The 19,980-nt window shown below is 36.4% G+C and overlaps 1 protein-coding gene across 4 annotated transcripts in view; it reads right to left on the bottom strand.

The window, feature by feature from the left end:
• The window catches only part of LOC134203207 (ATP-binding cassette sub-family G member 8), a 190,963-nt gene that overhangs the window by 104,650 nt on the left and 66,333 nt on the right, over positions 1 to 19,980 (bottom strand). For 2 of the 4 annotated variants that reach the window (XM_062678101.1, XM_062678095.1), the window contains one exon: positions 16,613 to 16,690. The exons of the other annotated variants lie outside the window; for them this stretch is intronic. The gene's annotated coding sequence lies outside the window, so the exon portion shown is untranslated. The remainder of the gene's footprint in view (positions 1 to 16,612; positions 16,691 to 19,980) is intronic. 4 annotated transcript variants of the gene reach the window in all.

The following is a 19,980-nucleotide window of genomic DNA, read 5'->3' as shown; positions in this document are numbered from 1 at the left end:
CCGAGTCAACTTCGATAGACCCAAAAGTTCACTCAACCGCAATTGCCAATTGGTTACGGATGTGGGGCAAATGCGTGCCACCTCAATGATGTACGTATACATAGATTGGTTAGTCAGCAGTCGCAGCAGAATTTGACGAGTCAATTGTTATGACCGGATGGCAGAATTTTAACTGCTTTGGTCATGGGCACACTTGAGAGCAATTGGAAAGGATGTCATACAGTTTGGTTAGATCAAGATTTGAATTCAAAGAAGTAGGTAATGGGAAATTTTAATTGATCTTAGACATGTTGAAATAAAGTCTCAAATGGCTGAATTTCGGATATCCTGAGGATGCAGTAGAAGTTGAAGAACGTGTTTGATTTGATTTATTTATACTCGTGTTCGACATATTTTTAGATAGTGAAGCGAAATAAAACTGCATTTTTAATGGCTAGGTGGCGCTGTGGCTTCAAACAGCGCTGTTGAATAAGTATCAGGGAAACGGCAGCTCTTGGCTCTTCAATTTTGTACCTAAGCAATAAGGTAATTAGTTGTATAGGTTTCAAAATAAAGATGACAAAACGTAGTGGAATGAAATGGAAAGTACTAAAACAGATGAAGACATTCTCTTCAAAAGAGCTTACATAATTTTTTCAGAGATACTAGGTTGCTTTCAAATAGCAATACAATAAACGATTTAGTCGCAGCATTCTTAGACGTATTCATATGATTGCACTATGGTCCAGGATACAGATTTACGCGGAAAGATGAATTTTACGCCAAAACTATATTTTTTAGAAAAAACTGTTGTTCTACAAAATTGTTCGAAATAGTAAGGCCATCATTATGGTTCTACCAAAAAATAGGGTGGCCCATCATATAAAAAAATTAGAAAATATTTTTTTTATTTCTCAGAATATTGACATGTTATGTTCTACAAAGTTGTAACGCAGCTGATTCCAATCAATTTTGCTACAAAAACTTTTTCTGTAGCTCTTAAGTTGGCTTATTTAGAGCAATTTTACCTAATTGGATTAGGGTGTACCTCAAAAAAACAGTATTTTTGATCTAATTTTTTTGTTTCAGATTTCTCGAAAAAGTCGTCTTCAGGTGACTTTTAGAGCTCAAAAAAATGCAACTTTTGGTGGGTAAATATGCAGAATATCTTTTTCCGATCAAAAGTTATAATCATTTTTCTGTCAAAATTACATTTTTTTCATAAGTTGATATCTCCGGTTAGGGCAGACCAAAAAAATATGTTTACACGGCATCTAAAAGAGAAATTAATATTCTTCATTATGTCAAAAAATTGGGGATATGTTATTTTTTTATCTCAAGTTTCATCAATTTTACTAAAATCATGTTTTTTCAAATAAATTGATATAACTCGACAACGGAAGAAGATACAGACGATATTCTCATGGGCGTAGCCAGGATTTCAAGAAGGGGGGGGGGCAACTTTTTTGGTCTTCGAAATCGTAGTTTTATAGTAGTTTTATAAAAACACATGAAACCAAATCGAATCAATAATGGATTTAAAAATGCGTGATTTATTGCTCATCAGATATTTTTGAATAAAGTGAGAAAAATATTAACGAACTTAGTATTCAGAAAGAAAGAATAACAATTATTATAAAAATCCTGCATTCTTCCAAAAGTTTAAGAAAACTAGAACCATACATCTGAATTTCAAAACAAATCCTCTCTGAAATAATATTTATTATAAAATAGGCAGAAAAATCAATATGCATTATGCAAGCTTTCTCCAGGCTTCGACAATTGCTCCTGGCATTCTATCCGTAATTTATCAAGGATTCTTCAGGAATGCCTCCAGTAACTTCTTCGGCAGTGTCTTCAGGAATTCCACCATAAATTTTGCCGGGAATTGATCCGAAAATTCCACCATTATCCACCACCAAGAAAATCTTCACGAACTTCTTTATAAGTTCTGCAGAATTCCCTGCAATAATTCAAATAATTTCGTGCTGTTTCCCATAATTTTTAGGAATAAGAATATTCCGTGGAAATTCCGCAGAATTGTCAGTAAACATTCCTGAGAATTTCACGAAAAATCTTCGAATTTCTTGCGTAAATTCCATAAAATTTTCCGTGAACTGTTTCGAATAATTTCTTGTGAAAATTTCAAAGAATTTCTCCAGGAATTCCACCGGAAATTTATACAGAAATTATACCGAAAATGAAATCAACAATGGAATTTTCGGAGGAATTCCTAGATTAATTCGCAATGAAATCCTGAAAGAATTCCGGAGGAAACTTCAAGATTTCCACTGGTAGATCCTCCAGGAGTTTCTCCGAAAATTCCCACTGGAATTCTTCCAGGAGTTCCACCGGCATTTCGACCAAGAATTTCTCTAGGATTTCCTTCGAGAATTATTCCGGTAGTTCTATCGGCAGTTCCTCTGAAAATTCTTCCGGGAATTTCGGCAAAATTGGAATTTATTTAGGCTTCTTCAGGAATTTATATAGATTTTCCACCAGAAGCTCCTCCGAGAATTTCTCTGCGAGCTCCTCAGGGAATTCTCCGGGAGGTCCTCTGATGATGATGATGGTCCAGCTACAAACTCCAACAAAGGTTTCAGCTAGACGAGATTTGTCTATAAGATGAATTCTCTTGTTTCCGAGAATGCTTCTGGTAGTTCCGGGAGTTTCTCCGGAAATTCCTCCGGGAGTTCCACCAGAAGCTATTCCAGGAAATTATTTAGGCTTTTTTCAGGAAATCATTTAGGCTTTTTTCAGAAATTAAGCTGGAAATTCCTCTCGAAGTTCTTCCGATAGTTTCTCTGGGAGCTCATCCAGGAGGTCCTCTACCCTAGCAACACACATGTTTCACATAAGCTACTGCAACTCTTATGTGACCAGATTTAGTCAAAATCAAGTTGCTGCAACCATTTTTCGCTGACTTGTGCTGCTCGGGTAGGGATTCTTCTAGGAGTTCCTCCGGAGATTCCTCCGGGAGTTTTTACGGAAGATCTTACGGGAGCTCCTCCGGTAGTTCCTTCGGGAATTCCTCCGGGAGATTCACCAGCAGTTTTTACGAGAATCCCTCCGGGAGTTTCTCCGGGTGTTTCTCTGAAAAGGAACTCCCGGAGGAACTCCCAGAGTAATTTCCGGAGGATTTTGTATAGGAATTTCCGGCAAAATTATCAGAGGAATTCTCGGAGGAACTGTCGGTGGAACTTCTGGAGGAATTTATTGAAGAACTACAGGAAGAATTTCCGGAGGAAATCCTGGAGGAACTCTCGTAAGAATTCTAGGATGAACTCCCAAAGGAACTTCCGTAAGAATTCCAGGAGGAGCTCCTGGAAGAATTCTTAAAAGAACCTCTCGGAGGAATTCCCGTAAGAACTTCCAGAGAAATTCTCCGAGGAACTTCTGGAGGAATTTGTAGATAAATGCCTAAAGAAATGCTAAATGAATTCCTGGAAGAAACCCTGATTGAATTCCCGAAGGAACTACTGGTGGAACTTCAGAGGAACATCCGGTGGAATACCCTAGAGGAAGGGAAAAAATATTTCTGAAGGAACTTCCGAAATCCCATTTCCCGTGAAATTCCTGCCAAATATCGTCCAGGAATTCTCTGTAAAGTTCCTGGAGGTATTACCGGAGAATTTCTTGGAAAAACTCCTGGAAGAACTCCCGGAGGAACTCCCACAAGCACTTCCGGAGGAATTCCCACATGGAAGTCCTGAAATAATTCTTAGAGAAGTTCCTAAAGGAATTTCCGAAAAAATATCTGAAGGAATTCCCAGAAAAATACCATGAGAAATTAATGCAGAAATTCCCAAATGAAATCCTGAAAGTATTCCCAAATGAATTGCTGAAGAAAATCTCTGCGGATTGTTCCGATGAAATTTCTGGAAGAACTCATGACAGATATCCGAGTAAATTCCGAGTGAAATCCGGAAGGAATTCTAGTACACTTCCGCGGAAAATCTCCTGGAGAAATTCCTGAAGGAATTCCTGGAGAAGTACCTGAAGAAACTCCCGAAAAAATACCTGCAAGAATTTCTGGGGAAATACTTGGACGAATTCCAGGAGAAATTCATGAAGATATTTCTAGAGGATTTCTTGAAGGATATTCTGAAGTAATTGCGAAAAGAATGCCAGATTGGAATGCTAGATGATTTCGCTACTGAATGTTTGGAGGTATTCCCGGAAAATTTCCTGGAAGTAATCCCGGAGGAATTAAAGAAAGTGTTCCGAGAGGAATGCCCGGAGAAGTTCCTAGAAGAATTTCCAAAGGAATTTCTTATAGATTTACAAGTTAAATTATGGAGCTAAACCGGAGGATTTCCGTCATAAATTTTTGAAGAAACTTCTGGTAGAATTTTGGGAAGAAATTCCGTATGAATTCTTGACGGAACTCTCGAATGCATGCCTGAAGGAAATGCCGGATTCTTCCTGAAGAAAGAATAGCCGAAAAAATATCTAGAAGTAAATCTTGAAGAGAAGAAAAGAAATCTTCAAGAAATTTCCTCGTGAATTTCCTAAAAAAAAAATTAGTGGGGGGGTTTCTAGATAAGGAGGAATTACAATTACATGAGAAGGATTTTCGAACGATTTTCAGAGGAGTTTGTGGATAACTTTCCGGAGGAAGTCAGAAATTTCCAGGGGAGCTTCTAGAAGGATTTCAAGGAGAATTTTTTAGCCCAAAATGTTTAGAGTTGTTTTGAGCTTTCATATATTATGGATCCTGGATACCCTAATAAGTTTTGGGAATCTTTTGAATTTCAACCACCTATTTCTGTATATGATTGGATCATAAAGTGCACATGTTTGAGGGAATTCATTTCAGTACCCGTTCAATCTTTCCACAATTTAGGGGGGGCGACGGCCCCCCCCTGCCCCCCCTTGGCTACGCCCATGGATATTCTTATAGCAAAACACGCGTTCTGAAAAGCCCCAAAAGTCTTCAGAAGGTGACATCCGTGAAAAATAAAAAATGAAATGAGCAGATCATAAATCTTGTTTTTTGAGGGACACCCTAATCCTGGTAAGTAAAATTACTCTAAACAAGTGAGCTTAAGAGCTACATAAAAAGTTTATATAGCAAAGTTGATTGGAAAAAGCTGCGCTACAACTTTGTAGAACATTTTACGTCAATATTCCGCAAAATAAAAACAATGAAAATTTTACATTTTTATAAAATGGCCCACCCTATTTTTCGGTAACTCTATAATAAGGGCCCAAGTATCCAGAACAACTTTGTAGAACAAATTTTGTTTCTTAAAAGTATGCTTTAGACCGAAAATGCATCTTTTCTCGTAAATCTTGCAATACGATGATAATGATAAAACTTATAAAAAGTGTTAGAGCTGTAGATTTTTTACTTTTCATTTCTCACGAATGTCATCTTCTGAAGACTTTTGGGGCTTTTCAAAACGCGTGTTTTGCTATAAGAATATCGTCTGTACCTTTTTCCGTTGTCGAGTTATATCAATTTATTTGAAAAAACATGATTTTAGCAAAATTGGTAAAACTTGAGATAAAAAAATAACATATCCCCAATTTTTTGACATAATAAAGAATATTAATTTATCTTTCAAATGCCGTGTAAACATATTTTTTTGGTCTGCCCTAACCGGAGATATCAACTTATAAAAAAAATGTAATTTTGACTGAAAAACGATTATAACTTTTGATCGGAAAAAGATATTGTGCATATTTACCCATCAAAAGTTGCATTTTTTCGAGCTCTAAAAGTCACCTGAAGACGACTTTTTCGGGAAATCTGAAACAAAAAAATTAGATCAAAAATACTATTTTTTTGAGGTACACCCTAATCCAATTAGGTAAAATTGCTCTAAATCAGCCAACTTAAGAGCTACAGAAAAAGTTTTTTAGCAAAATTCAACCCCGTGGCAAGAGATGCTTCTCAGCGTAGCGAACATCTCCATGAATATGTCCAGCATACATTTTGAAAAGTACTTCTCCCGAATCGTGCGTTTACAAGCAACCGAATTTTATTCAAAATATTGTTGGCTACACATTTTCAATTTGTTCTAAAATAATACCAGCAATTATGGGCATATAAACATAATCCTAAAACATCTTTCTGCACACCATTTATTTAATTTCAATTTCACTAATGAATGTTGTTTGATGTACATCCCCGGACCATTTCAACTGTGATGCTCACCATAGTATAAACAATAATAATATCTTTTGTTTGATTCGGAGCGGGAGAACAAGTTACGAAATATTATTTCTTGTAGCGTTTGATTTCACCTATCGATTCACTCCAAATCGTAAGTTCATTATATTTTATCATCAAATAACATAATTTCCATGGTAAAAGATGTAAATCTTGCAAATTATTCCGAAAACAATTTTCAGATTTAACCTAGAGGCCTGAATAAGAGAAACGCGGATAGGTATGTGCCGCCAATCGAACCGTCAAAAAACAGCAGCCAATCGAGCAGGAGACCTGTCAAGCAGCCAAAATATTGGCTCAGATACTGAAAACGGCTAAATTCGATTTTATGACATTTTTAAATAAACAAAATTTAATTTATTTTACATTAGTTTGCAATAATATATGCAAGTCATTTATAGATTATGAAATGAAATTCCATTGTTTATTGGGTTCTAATGTTATGTGATGTGGACACATAAAATATCGGATTGTGAGATTTTATCTACATAAACCATTTCTTCCTTTTCATGTGTTGTTCTTTGATGAAGAAGATTAAATGCAGTGTTGGCAGAGTCATATTTTCTATCCGCGTTTCTCTTATTCAGGCCTCTAATTTAACCAAAACAAATAGTAAACAAAACACATGATGTTTATTTTCGTACAATAACAACGGACGGTAATGAGCTACCGTCCGTGGACATGGTGGCTATTGTCAAACCCCTTGTGATAGTATAGGACGCCAGGGGGGTGGCAAAATTGATTGGAATAAGCTACGCTACAACTTTGTAGAACATAACATGTCAATATTCCAAGAAATAAAAAAAATATTTTCTAATTTTTTTTATATGATGGGCCACCCTATTTTTTTGTAAAACCATAATGATGGCCTTACTATTTCGAACAATTTTGTAGAACTAAATTTTTTTCTAAAAAATATAGTTTTGGCGTAAAATTCATCTTTCCGCGTAAATCTGTATCCTGGACCATAGTGGACTGGCCACTCCTTTGGATCTTCTGGAATTTGCGACCATCTAGTGGTTACCCGCATTTAATGCAATAATTGATCTTACATACTGTAAAAAAGCGAAAAATATGCCCATCTACTCCATCGTTTTGCAAAACTTTCGTGGACGAATTTTGAAATATGTTTTTTCTCCGAAAGAAGGTCAAAACCTCATTGCGGTGTTTAACATTTTAGATATTTTAATATTTAGATCCATGATTTGTTCATAGAATATGTTTATGAAGATGTCCGACAACGACAAGAGTTGTTTTTAAAAATAGATTGCGGTAGAGTTCGGATATGTAGCTTAGTAGGGAAAGCACCTGTCTAGCGTACTGGTTTCGTTTCGTTTCAAGCTCCACCGAAGGAAGTGGTTACCCTCCAATACATTTTACGAACTAAATCTTACACATGTTGTGCAATTGCAAAAATCGGGTGACAGACATAGTAAAAAACATATTGTATTTGAACATTGTACCCAGTTTGTGCTAAGACTATTTATCCCGCTCAAAAGGAACATTCCCTTTCCCTCGAGATATGGAAGATAGCTCAAACATGATATGTAAGTAAAAGATAAGTACTGATTTTCTTGTTTCAAATTAATTTGCTTTAATTATTTCTCAAGCAGTTATTTGATTAATCAATTAACGTCGATCATGTATTTACTAAAAATATTTTAGAAATTTTTGCGATGTTTTAGCTCTCATAAAGAAAAATTTATTATTTAGCCAAATTCACATCTGAAACTCGTCGATTTTGCTTGAAAACAATGTTTTTCAAATGTTGGCCAAATTAGGCACTAGGTTATCCGCCACCGGTACGCTAACCTTACTAATACAAATGATAAATACACAGCAAATAATTTTGAAAATTCAACGTCGTGTAAAATTGCAGCTAGTCCCAACAAACGAATAAACACTTGATATTCAATTAAATTCGATTGATTTTTACAAGCAAGCACGGTTTAAATTTATTTCGATTTAAAGGGACAGTAAGATCGATTGAATGTTACGTTTATTTGCATGCTCCAAATATGTGCATGAAAATACATTTAAAATCACAACATATTTTTATCTGTGTAGACAAAAGGGGCGATGATAAAGATATATGTTGAGAAAAAAAAACGACAACGATTTTAGTCAAGTGAGTCTGTAGATAGACTTCAATTTAAATTACGTAACCTATGCATTTCCTCTAAATAAATAGGCCCTAAAGAAGGTGTGAACCAAACACCGAAACGTCGGCGATGATCACATAAAAATCATTCGGCTCATCGTAAAGACTGCAAGCCGAAAATAAACTCTTCCAGTTAATCGAAATTCAGTCGTTTACAAACATGAAAAAAAAATTGAAACAGAAATCAGTGAGCCTCATCAGACCCAACTGAGCTTTAGCCACTGGCTTTTTCTATATAAAATCAGGTTTTAGAATCACGGAAATCTAGCTGTCAAAATGTGCCTATAAAGCTGATATCAAATCATGAAATTGGCTGATATTAAATCAAGAAATTTTTATTCTATTTGAAATGGATTTAACCTTTCCGTCCCCAACGTCTGTTTTTAGGGGCTTTCAAAAATCTAAACTGCCGATTATTTCGCAACAAGTTGCATTCCATTCGGATGGATCCCAATTTTTGATTTATACTAGTTTCGAGGCTATCCACAGTTCCAGAATTATTTCAGATTCCGTTGGGGTCAGTTGTCCCCGGAATAAGTGGCCATTTACAATTTTAAGTCAAAACAGATAGTGCGACACCTCAAACTTCATGATTTCACAAAGCAATGATGAGAATGATATTTTTGGGGTTCCTGGCTCACTCGGACTAAATCTGGCCACATCGGTCACAATCCGGGGACCTACGGAATGGCCATTCTCTAAATTGATTCAAAATAGGTCGTGCGACACCTCAAACTTCATGATTTTACAAAGCAATGATGGGAATAATATTTTTAGGGTTCTTGACCCACTCGGATCCATTCCAGCTACAATCCGGAGGACCTACGGAATGGCCATTTTCTAAATTGATTTAAAATAGGTCGTGCGGCACCTCAAACTTCATGATTTCATAAAGCAAAGATGGGAATGATATTTTTAGGGTTCCTGGCCCACTCGAATCCATTCCGGCCACAATCCGGAGGACCTACGGAATGGCCATTTTCTAAAGAAAGGAAGAAAATCAACAATGAAAATAAGATTAAACACAAATAACGGTAAATGGGGCCCTCCTTAGCCGTGTGGTAAGATGCGCGGCTACAAAGCAAGACCATGCTGAGGGTGGCTGGGTTCGATTCCCGGTGCCGGTCTAGACAATTTTCGGATTGGAAATTGCCTCGACTTCCCTGGGCATAAAAGTATCATCGTGTTAGCCTCATGATATACAAATGCAAAAATGGTACCTTGGCTTAGAAACCTCGCAGTTAATAACTGTGGAAGTGCTTAATGATGAACACTAAGCTGCGGGGCGGCAATGTCCCAGTGTGGGGATGTAATGCCAATGAAGAAGAAGAACGGTAAATGTGCGAAACTCGAAAGAAAAGCTTATGAAAATTCTACAATCAAATATAATCAGATGAAACTCAAGCAAATATAAATATGCGAATCTCGAAAGAACAGCCTATGACTAAAAGAAGGAAAAATTCAACAATGGAATATTATCAGGTTAAACATAAATAAACATAAATGTGCAAAAGAATGGCCTAATTTCTTCGACCTTCGAGTTTTTGACCTCCGACCTTTTGACCTTTGACCTTTTGACCTTCGATTTTTTGATCTTCGACTTGTTTACCTTTGACCTTTTGTCCTACAACCGTAATTTCTATCTTTTGTTCTTTCGACCTTTTTACTTTCGACCTTTTGTCCATTGATCTTTTTACTTTCGACCGTTTGTCCTTTCGACCTTTTGTCATTCGACCTTTGGACTCAGATTTTTTGTTTGTTTTGTTTTGTCCCTTCGACCTTTCGACCTTTCGTCCTTTCGACTTTTTAACCTTCGACCTTTTAACTCAGAATTCTTGTTTCAGCCTTTTGTCTCTTCGAACTTTTGACCCTTCGACCTTTTGTTCTTTCAACCTTTTGTCCTTTCGGCTTTTGTGCTTTCGACCTTTTGTCCTTTCGACCATTTGTCCTTTCAACCTTTTGTCCTTTCGAACTTTTGACCCTTCGACCTTTTGACTTAGATTTTTTGTTTCGACCTTTTGTCCCTTCAACCTTTTTATCCTTCGACCTTTTAACCTTCGAACTTTTTACTCAGAATTTTTGTTTCGACCTTTTGACCCTTAGAGCTTTTGTCCTCTCGACCTTTTGATCTTCGATTGGATTGGATTTGGATTGGATTCGGATTGGATTTGGATTGGATTTTGAATGGATTTGGATTGGATTTGGATTGGACTTAGATTGGATTTGGATTGGATTGAAATTGGATCTAGATTCACATTCGATTTGGATTAAGATTGAATTGATTTGAATTTGAACTGGTTTTGGATTGGATTTGGATTAGATTTGGATTGGATTTGAATATAGTTTGGATTGGATTTGGATTAGATTTGAATTATATTTGGATTGGATTAGATTTGAATTAGATTTGGATTGGATTTGGATTGGATTTGAATTGGATTTGTATTCTAAATGAATTTGGATTGATTTTGAATTAGATTTTAACTGCCCTTGGAATGGATTTAGATTTGGATTGGATTTGGATTGGATTTGGATTGGATTTCGATTGGATTTAAATTGGATTTGGATTGGATTAGGATTGGATTTGGATTGGATTTGGACTGGATTTGGATTGGATTTGGATTGAATTTAGATTGGATTTGGATTGGATTTGAATTGGATTTGAATTGGATTTGGATTGAATGTCAATTGGATTTGGATTGGATTTAGATTTGGATTGGAATTGGATTGGATTTGGAATGGGTTTGGATGGTATTTCGATTAGATTTCGATTGGTTTTGGATTGGAATAGGATTGGATTGGATTGGATTGGATTGGATTTGGATTGGATTTGGATTGGATTTAGATTGGATTTAGATTGGATTTGAATCGGATTTGGATTGAATTTGGATTGGATTTGGATTGGATTGGATTGGATTTGGATTGGATTTGGATTGGATTTGGATTGGATTCCGATTGGATTTCGATTGGATTTCGATTGGATTTCGATTGGATTTGGATTGGATTTGGATTGGATTTGGATTGGATTTGGATTGGATTTGGTTTGGTTGGTTTGGATTGGTTTGGATTGGTTTGGTTGGTTTGGATTGGTTTGGATTGGTTTGGATTGGTTTGGATTGGTTTGGATTGGTTTGGATTGGTTTGGATTGGTTTGGATTGGTTTGGTTGGTTTGGATTGGTTTGGATTGGTTTGGATTGGTTTGGATTGGTTTGGATTGGTTTGGATTGGTTTGGATTGGTTTGGATTGGTTTGGATTGGTTTGGATTGGTTTGGATTGGTTTGGTTGGTTTGGATTGGTTTGGATTGGATTTGGATTGGATTTGGATTGGATTTGGATTGGATTTGGATTGCATTTTGGATTGGATTTGGATTGGATTTGGATTGGATTTGGATTGGATTTGGATTTGGATTGGATTTGGATTGGATTAGGATTGGATTTGGATTGAATTTTGATTGGATTAGGATTGGATTTGGATTGAATTTGGATTCGATTCAGATTGGATTTGAATTGGATTTGAATTGGATTTTAATTGGATTTGGATTGATTTTGGATTGGATTTGGATTGGATTTGGATTGCATTTGGATTGAATTTGGATTGCATTTGGATTGGATTTGGATTGAATTCGGATTAGATTTGGATTGGATTTGGATTGGATTTAAATTTTATTTGGATTGGCTTTGGATTGGATTTGAATTGGATTCGTATTGAATTCGGATTGGATTTGGATTGGATTTGGATTGGATTTGAATTGGATTTGAATTGGATTTGGATTATATTTGGATTGGATTTGAATTGGATTTGGATTGGATTTGGATTGGATTTGGATTGGATTTGGATTGAATTTGGATTGGATCTGGATTCCGATTTGGTTTGAATTTCAATTGGATTTGTATTGGATTTGTATGAGATTTGGATTGGATTAGGTTTGGATTTAGTTTGGATTTGGATTGGATTTACATTCGATTTGGATTGAATTTGATTTGAATTTGAATTGGTTTTGGATTTGTGTTGGATTGGATTTAGATTGAATTTGAATTGTATTGAGATTGGATTTGGGTTGAATTTGAATTGGATGTATATGGATTGGACATGGATTATATTTGGATTGGATATGGAATGAATTTAAGTTAAATGTGGAATGGATTTGAACTAGATATGAATAGGATTTAGATTGGATTTGAATTGGATTTGAATTTGAATTGGTTTTGGATGGGTTTTGGTTTGGATTTGGATTGGATTTGGATTTAATTTGAATTAGATTTGAATTGGATATGAGTTTGATTTGGATTGGATTCAGAATAAATTTAGATTGTAAAGAGATTGGATTAAGGTTAAATTTGGATTCGATTTGGATTGGTTTTGAATTTGTATTGGTTTGAATTTTTATTAGAGTTGAATTGGATTTGAATTGATTTGGGTTTGAATTAGTTTCGGATTGGTTTTAGATTGTAGTTGGAAATGGAATGGATTTAGCTTGGATTTAGATTGCATTTGGATTGGATTATTGTTGGCTTGAGATTCATTTACATTCGATTTGGATTTGGATTAAATTGGAATTTAATTTGCATATGAATTTGTTTTGGATTGGTTTTGGATTGGATTTGGATTGGATTTGGATTTGAATTAGATTTGAATTGGATTTAGATCGAATTTGGAATGTATTGAGATTGAGATTGGATTTGGGTTGAATTTGGAATGTATTTCGATTGGATTTATATTCGATTTGGATTAGATTTAAATTTGATTTGGGATGGATTTGGATACGATTCACATTCAATTTGGATTTAGATTTGGTTTACATACGATTTGGATTCCTATTTGGATTAGATTTGGATGCGATTTAGATCAGATTTGTATTGGATTTAGATTACATTTGGATTGTTTCAAGTTTGGACTTTGATTGAATTTCGAATGGATTTGAATTGGATTTGGATTGGAGTTACATTCGATTGGATTGGATTTCCATTGGATTTGGGTTGATTATGATTGATTATTTGATTGGATTTGGATTGAATTTGGAATGGCTTTGGCTTTGTTGTAGATTGGATTTTGATTGTATTAAAGTTGCATTTAGATTTGATTTTCATTTGATTGGATTTGGATTGGATTAAGATTGGATTTGAGTTGAATTTGGCTTGGATTTATTAAGATTGTAGTTGGATTAGATTTGGATTCGATTTGATTTAGATTGTGCTTGTATTTTACTCAATTGTATTTAAAAAAATCTCTGCAATTTTTTTCTTTTGCTGAGTGTTTGCCTCCTGTGTGTTTGTCCAGCATTCATAACTCCATCTTTCTCGGATAACGAATAAAGGTCATTTACTTCGTAAAATAGGGTATTCACCAAGTAATTTCGTAGATCCATATCTAAATCGGAGCTTTTGGCTACTGCTTCAGTGCGATAAGCTAATCAGGTCGATCCTTGCCTAGCAGCTTCTTTGAAGTGATGTTAGAATACTGAAATTTTTCACTCCAAGGATGCAAATCAATCCTATAGCTGTGGCTCATTTGTAGACGGCAGATACAGCGGATTGTGCTCTGAACCTTGTTCGTCCTTTGAAACTCCAACAGATTTTTTCGAATTATCACGAAAATTTCTTTGAAATTCATACGGGAAATGCTTCGGAATCTCCACAGAAAATCTTTCGGAATCTTTGCGGAAAATTCTTCGGCTAATGCAGGGCAAATATATTATATACGAAAAATTCTTTGAAATTCATACGGGGAATGCTTCGGAATCTCCACAGAAAATCTTTCGGAATCTTTGCGGAAAATTCTTCGGCTAATGCAGGGAAAATATATTTGGAATTTACATGGAAAAGATATGTCTCATGTGCGTTCAAAACATTTATAAAGTTTTTTCAGTTTTTTTTTTCAATAAAAATTAGAAAAAAAAACTTTGTTAGCCTGTACCTAATAGAGAAAAAGAGTATCAAGTCCATTCGAGTGGGATTATTGATGTAGGAGCCGGTCAGTCGGAACGTCACCAGCTAATGATTGTACAACCACGCAAGTCTCCAAGTTCGAAAAATGGACTGGTGCGTGGATACCGGCCGCAAGCCTTCGCCGGTTCGCTGACCGGTTTAACTGTGTTCGCACGCCTTTGGACTGTGCCATCGTTAACGATATCAACGACAAAAAGTCAACCGGTTTCTTTTGCATCAAGTGCTACACTCCTATGCACCGTACCGCTCCGTTTTGATTTCGGTAGCTTCTTCAGTAGGGCGTTTCGAGGTTGCAATGAAAGTTGATTAGGGACGATCAAAACATTTTAGCAAGCAGGGCCTTTTAACAAATGAGAAATTTTACCCAAAGAATCTCATTTTCGTTTCCACGAAAAATATTCACGAGATGACTGTCCTCCAATATTGAACTTTACTGGAGTTCCCTATTCGTCATCACAATCCAAAGCCTACTGGACCGGCTGACTGACTAACTAACTGACATCGAAACGCAGCACGCCATGATGCAATGCACTTCGCGTGCATTGCATGGCCATCTGGGGTCTTCCAAGACATGAGCTTGGGCTGGTTCCAGTCGTCGGGCCGCTGCGCTGCTGTCTCTAATGTTTTTGCTCGAACTAGATTTGGTGTGTGTATCTAACCGGCAAACGAGCGAATTTCAGACGCTTGTTTTATAGTGCAGCGGGCTTCCCGGCGCGATCCAAGCCCAATACGCAATTCAAGTTGGTTTGATTAAATACGGCTGAACTAGGTTATTCATACGCCGTACTGTGTTTGCATTTGAAATGATCGATTTTTTGACCAACTTTTTCCACTTCCTTATTCGTATTCTGCTAGCAACAGCCAGTCCGTAGTCTGCCGGTGGGATTGGCGTGTGATGTACACTGGACCACATTACAGCGGCGATTGTTATGATTGAACCACAAACCGGGCTAATTTGTTGATTGCGAGAAATCAGTTTCGCTTTCTTCGTACAGAGTCTAATCGATTGTGCGGTGGTACCGTTAATCAAAAAAGGTAAACCAGCCGTGGTTTGTTTCGACTTTCTGTGAGTAAACAGATACTGGAGGTTAGAAATCGAGAAAACGTGGGCTTTAATTCAATGTATGAATTATTTCCTGGCACTCGTTTGTCAGACCGAAAATTACTCTACTTTTACAAAAAAGTTTTTGGCGCAAGTTCAGGTGGGACTCATGGGCAAACGTTCTACCACATACGGCTTTATAGTTCGAGAGCTAGAGCAGATCGGACTTCAAGTGATGTACGTAGTACGATTTTCATGACACTTCAAGTACTAACATACTTGTGGAGGTTTTCATTTTTTGCACTACATTACAAAGTTTTGAATCCTACGAAAAATGTTGATTCATTGAATTAAAATTATTACTTGTTAGGTGTTTGATGCAGTGTGAAAAATATTACGTTTGTTGCCAATTCATTGATATGTCCTCGCCTTTAAAACTTTAAGGTGATTAACACAACAAATAGAAAAGGCGTTTTATTTCGAGCGACCTTGAGAATCGTTCAACTTCCTTCCGACTCAAATGCGGAACATCGAATCAGTTGCTCGCGGAAGAAGGCTCAGAAAAGCATTGAATTGGAGTGACATCCGCGTGGGTGGTAACAATGACGGTTAGGCCACACCGCAGTGAATTGCAGTGGGGTGCCAATTAAGTCGTGCAACACGGTTCTTCTTGTTTTGACAATGGTTCGTAATTTTAGTAACGATTTTATTTTGAAAGGCGGAATCGGAATCATTTGTTGGGAGCTAAGTTTTCAGCAGTAAAATGGAACATAGTGTAGCAAAACTAGCGGATAGTTTGCGCTGTGTTACCGTTTTCACTCCGAAAAGAAAATTTGTTCTAAATTGTGTATTTGTACATTCTAAAACTGTGTTTTTCCCTTTTTATTATACTTCAATATAACTATTTAAAAAACTAACTTTTAATTGATTCATATTTACGCTATGGATGTGTCCAGTAACGCTGAGACACCTTTGCGTGATACGTGTGTAACAATTCCTTCTTCAATATCCAATTCTGTGGTACTTATGGGTACGTCGCTGAGTCTGGAGCCTATTATATAGTAAGTATTACATCAGCATTTCCTTCCCCTCCTAAGTTACGGTGAAGATGGGCGTAGCGTAGTCCTCATGATTTTATGATTTTTGTCCTACATTGAAATCAAGGAGCACACCCACCTTGATTTTGGATAGCAATCTGAATAGTGATTTCGAAAGATAAACATGAGTATCACTAGTGTCTAATCTACGAAGTACACCGTAACTATACTGTGCTAAGCTAATTATATTTACACTATGAATGTACATACCAAAAAAGCAACACAACTTTTTAATGCAGATGTCCACGTAAGTGTTGAAGAAGATGATTGAATTCGTTGACCATATACCTGAAAGAAGAAACATTGGTTTTAGTTAACGAAGTTATTGAAAAGCGATATCTATATACATAAAAATGAATTTCTGTCTGTCTGAACCTTATAGACTCGGAAACTACTAAACCGATCGACGCGAAAATTTGTATGCAAAAGTTTTTGGGGCCAGGGAAGGTTTTTGAGATGGTTTGAGACCCCTCCCCCGTTGGAAACCGGAGGCTCCCATACAAATGGAACAACAATTTCTGCATAGCTCGAGAACTAATAAGAGAATCAATCAATTTTAGGCGAAACGAAGTTCGTCGAGCCTGCTAGTTATAAAATATTCTAACAAACTTTGACATGTAGAAATATGTTTTTATATTTTTTTACCGAGACTTTTAGCCTGTGTGGCTGGCTCATCTCGATCTAGTAATAAAGTTGTTTTCTATATAGGCACGGTAAATGCTGGGTACAGCGTACCATTGGTACTTCCCGTACCTGAAGTAGACCCCATCTCGTGGTCCTTAGCTTCTTACCCAGCACCTCCTATCCCTACCTCGTGGAGCCGGCCGGTATACGAGCAATCTTAGGGAAGATCGGGTAACCAACCCCGGTGGGAATTATGGTCGTATGTAGACAGGGCAGGCGCAAATTTTACCGAGCGTCTCACATAGGGGTATTTTGTCAATCTAGCCGGAATAAACTATTTTTTATTTGTACAAACCATTCAGTATTTTGATTTTATGTTAAGAAAATTATTTTGAGCTTTTAGTGGAATGTCTTCACTTGTTATAAGACGAGTTTGTACAATCCCATTGAATTCCATCACTTAATTGTATCTTGACAGATACGTATTTCGACCTCAACAGTAAGGCCGTCTTCAGTGTCTCACTGAAGACGGCCTTACTGTTGAGGTCGAAATACGTATCTGTCATGATACAATAAAGTGGTGGAATTCAATGGGATTGTACAAACTTGATTTTATGGTTACTGTAAGTGCCAAGTGCCAAGAACAACCAAAAAATGCGTAAAAAACGACCCCTGTGCACCGTATAATAAATATATGACTTAATGTACACATATAGAAAAATCCACCGAAATTTACGCTAAAAATCATGCACATAAATGTAACGCCATTATTAGCATAATTCTACATGTGATATAGCCTAAACGTAAACAATATTTGACATGAATCGTCTATATTGCAAACAAGCTCTAAGCAATCTTGTTAGGAAAAGGACTATTTCAGCGTAGAATAGCGTAAATTTCCGCAAGTCATATTTTACGTGCTGTTTACTTTTCATTATTTGTTTTCTGTGTAGAATCCGATCAAAATGCTAACTGATGAAGGTGCAGATTTTCCACGTGCGTGTGTGAGTGAGTAAGTGAGTAATTGAATGAGTAAGTGAGTGATTGAGCAAGTGAGTGAATAAATGAGCGAGCAAGTAAATGAGTAAGCGAACAAGCTAATGGTAGATTATTGTTTATTTGAGTATGAATAAATGAGTAAACGAACGTGATATACCAGCAAATGAAGATATAATCGTATGAGAGAATGAGTGGCTGCTTAAAAGAGTGAGTAAGCGAGTTAGTAAATGAGTGAGTGAGTAAGTGAGCGAGTGAGTAATGAGAGAGTAAGTGAGTGAATGGGCAAGTAATTAAAAAGAGTAAGTGAGTGAATGAGAAAGTGAATGAATGAGCAAGTGAGTGAATGAGTAAGTGAGTGAATGAGTAAGTGAGTGAGTAAATGAGTGAGCCAGTAAGTGCGTGAGTAAAATCATGCGTGAGTGAGTAAGTGAGTGAGTAAGTAAGTAAGTTAATAACATAGTAAGTGAGTTCATGAGAAAGTGAGTTAGTAATTAAGTAAGTAAATAAGTGAGTGAGTGAAGAGTTAATCAGATGATGAGGAAAGCTTAAGAGTGAGAAAAAAATAATCAACGAGGGGAACAAAGGATTGAGTGAGTTAGTAAAAGGACTAGTCAATTAATTAGTGAGGAAGTAAGCGTGTGAAGCCGTGAGTGACTGATTTGGTGAGTGAGTAATTAGCGAATGAGTGGGAAGTGAGTAAGCGAGAGAACAAATGATTGATTATTTGAGTAAGAATAAAAAACGGGCGAATTAATCAATAGGTGAGAAAATTTAGTGATTTAGTGAGTATTGTTTTGGAGTCACTCACAAATCACAAACTTGCTGAACGCTCTTTAGTAACTTTTCAAATAATAACAGAAAGATTTTTATTGTATTGGATTTATAAAATCAGTCATTCAAAGTCAAAATTTAACATTAAAGTTGTGAATAATCGACAATCACAGATACATTCTTTTCAGTCGTTATACATTTTGAGTAGTTTCACCCCATGTTCCCCAAAGCGTAATACGGCTGATTAGAATCTCGTAAATATGAATAATATTCTGTTAAATACTATCATATAATTAGTAGACATCTATACGCTTCGAAAGTGAGATGATAAGCTCTTCGCACCTGGAAATAACTTGCGTTTCACAGAAAAACCTCAAATTGTATCATCATAACTTTCGAGACCCCGATTTTAAAATGGCGCAAATTTGTGCAAGATTTTATTTCGGGATTACAAAATATAAATGTATATCTAGCAGTCATAGGCTGAAATATTACCGAATATTGCCGAATAACGAAATGCCAGACCAATGAAATTATGAGTTTTTCATCTTTTTTTTTATTCAAAAGTAACAACTATTTATACCTCCATATATCACAAAACCATTGATTTTTTCTATGATTCAAATATGTATGGACTCCTATATTACTACCATAATCATTATCCGTGGTAATAATGTGAATTAAGGTTATACAGAATGAACACCGAAATAATTAATTTCGTGCTATGAAATAGCAAGCCGCAAAAATAAAAATGTTATTTAAAAACCGCAAAGTCTGAAAGAGCGTAGCAGTCAAAATATCATTGCAAATAATAAAAAATATACATGTAGCATGTCCCACACTATTCAGCTATTTTTACATATTTTTACACTACGAAAAGGCCATTTTTTTAAAAAATCAACTTTATTCCGGCTAGATTGGCAAAATACCCCTATGTGCGTCTGTTCTCCATAAGTTTCCGAGTTATGTCACCCGAGTTCCCTCCTACCTATCTATTTGGCTACAGCGTCCATACACCTATGCAAGGCGTATTGTAGAGCTCCATAATCGTCGGTCAAGAGCGATGTTCCTTCAGTTTCCCCAAACGTTCAGGGTCCCCAGGTCCGATTCCACCGCGTGCAGTCAGCGTGTTCGTGGCCTTCCACGAAGTCGCCGGCCCCTATTTCCCAACAAACATTGGAGAT

This window comes from Armigeres subalbatus, chromosome 1, assembly GCF_024139115.2.
Source record: "Armigeres subalbatus isolate Guangzhou_Male chromosome 1, GZ_Asu_2, whole genome shotgun sequence".
Lineage (NCBI taxonomy): Eukaryota > Metazoa > Arthropoda > Insecta > Diptera > Culicidae > Armigeres > Armigeres subalbatus.
The sequence above is the reverse complement of the archived record's forward strand: the minus strand, read 5'-3'. Positions and strand labels throughout refer to the sequence as shown.